The sequence below is a fragment of the Monopterus albus genome, unplaced genomic scaffold (genome assembly GCF_001952655.1).
Source record: "Monopterus albus unplaced genomic scaffold, M_albus_1.0 scaffold14.1, whole genome shotgun sequence".
NCBI classification, from domain to species: Eukaryota; Metazoa; Chordata; class Actinopteri; order Synbranchiformes; family Synbranchidae; genus Monopterus; species Monopterus albus.
In genome coordinates, this window is record NW_018127894.1 from 2,662,531 (window position 1) to 2,664,629 (window position 2,099).

A 2,099-nucleotide genomic window follows, 5' to 3' on the forward strand; every position below is an offset into this window, starting at 1 on the left:
ATGACCACTTGGCCAGTTTAACATACAAATTAACATCACACATACACACAGACCCCCGGTGTAGATCACATTCCAGCAGGGAGGTGTGATCAGACATCCACACTGGTTTAATAGCTATGGAATAACTGTACTTGATTGGCCGGCAAACTCACCTGACTTAAACCCCATTGAAAATCTCTGGTGTATTGTCAAGAGGAAGATGAGGGAACACAGACCCCAAATTGCAGACAAGCTGAAGGCCAATCAAAGCAACTTGGGCTACCATAACACCTCAACTGTGTCAAAGGCTGATCGCCTCCATGCCACGCCGCCTTGATGCAGTAATTAATGCAAAAGGAGGCCCAACAAAGTACTGAGGACATAATACAGTACATTAACACACTTTTCAGAAGGCCAACATGTGTTTAAGATCCTTTTTTTATTGGTCACATGAAATATTCTAATGTTGTGAAATACTGGATTTGGGTTTTTTTTGTCTTTAATCCATAATCATCAAAATTGAAACAAATAAAGGCTTGAAATATTTCACTTTGTGTGTAGTGAACTAATATAACATACAAGTTTCACTTTTTGAAACAAATTATTGAAATAAATGGACTTTTCCTCGATATTCTAATTTTTTGGCCCATACCTGTAAAAGTACCATAAAATAGAAATGTTCATTTGTAAGTGCTTCAGTACAGTATTTGAGTAAATGTATATAGTTACCTTATAACACTGGTTTACACTGTACCGTAAATCTACCAATGATCCTTTTCCAGGGCAGGACTGTGTGTGATCCTTTGCTTCATTAGATGCTGTTTTTCTTAATGTAACTCTGTATTTCCTCCTCTTCTGGATCATAACAAGCTGACTGAGCCGCACGTCTGCCAGCGATGGGTCGGAAGTTGGATCTGTCAGGACTAAGAGATGACGAGGCGGCGCATGTGCTGCAGGTGGTGCAGAGGGACATGAAGCTACGTTAGAGGGAGAGGGAGGAGGAGCGTCTCAGGTGAGTTCAGACCTGCACGGTGCTGATGTGTCAGAGGTTTGAGCCCTGAAGCAGCTCAGTCACTGACTGTGAGAACTGTGGGGAAGCCCCTGACCTGACAGCTGACTACTCAGTGATACATATTTCAGGCATCAGCAATGATTTGTCTGTTTTTATTACATTGATCACTTTTTAAAGCAACTCATCCTTTTCCTACTCAGCCCCTTTAACACATCAAACTGTGTCTGTATTTACTGCTTAGGTCAGTGGTGAAAGAAATACTCCAATCTTTTCTTAAGTAAAAGTACAAAAATGTTAGCATCAAAATGTAGGTTAATTAAAGTACTAAAATAAGTACTCATTACTATATACTGTATTACAGGATTATCATTATTGATGCATGTGTAAACATCACTAACTAAAGGTTCAGCTATGTTATATATGGCTCCGTAGTTAAATCAAAATGTATTGTTTAGTTGCAGTACACAGTGTTTTTGTCCTCGGTGGAGATTTCCCATCCTGCCTCTCTGTCTTAAAGACTGGACAGGAAGTGACAGCCCTTTCCTGTTGTACTCAGACCACCTTCCTCCAGCTTTCGAAGCCCAAACACAAAGACACAAATAGGCTAATTAGGTGAGTCTCTGGTGTTTGGACAGAGCGTGAGAGAGGTCCACAATAGTCGGAAATGATTTGTCTGCTTGTTGAACCAAAGTCAGTGTTCAGAGGTTAAGAATAAGATGGTTGTGTTGTGTGTCTCTCCTCTGCTTACTAATGCTCTCAGTGATCAGGGACCCCAGCCTAAAGATAAACTGTTTTTGAAGGACCTCACATAAGTGATAAACTTAATGGCTGTAATTCTCTTCAGATTTACAAGTACGGGAAGCTTTAATGTGGAAATTTGTCTCAATTCCCATATTTGTTTTGACTCGCGTGACAATCCACTGGGACAGAGGTTTTTTTTTGTGTGTGCTGGCAACGTATGTTAGACCAGTACCATTGACATACACTGTGTGCACAATTATTAGGCAAGTGAGTATTTTGACCATATCATCATTTTATCCATAATTTCCAACTCCAAGCAGTATAAACTTGAACGCTTATTGGACTTAATGCATATCAGGTGATGTGT

The 2,099-nt window shown here is 40.1% G+C and overlaps 1 protein-coding gene and 1 long non-coding RNA gene across 2 annotated transcripts in view; both read left to right on the plus strand.

The window, feature by feature from the left end:
• Positions 1 to 971, plus strand: part of LOC109955341 (uncharacterized) — a 13,017-nt gene extending 12,046 nt beyond the window's left edge. The window contains exon 5 of the long non-coding RNA XR_002274250.1: positions 850 to 971. This is a non-coding gene — a long non-coding RNA (uncharacterized LOC109955341). The remainder of the gene's footprint in view (positions 1 to 849) is intronic.
• A 6-nt stretch (positions 972 to 977) lies between these two features.
• Positions 978 to 2,099, plus strand: part of myripa (myosin VIIA and Rab interacting protein a) — a 27,166-nt gene continuing 26,044 nt past the window's right edge. Inside the window, exons 1-2 of the mRNA XM_020591354.1 lie at positions 978 to 991; positions 1,509 to 1,603. The gene's annotated coding sequence lies outside the window, so the exon portion shown is untranslated. The remainder of the gene's footprint in view (positions 992 to 1,508; positions 1,604 to 2,099) is intronic.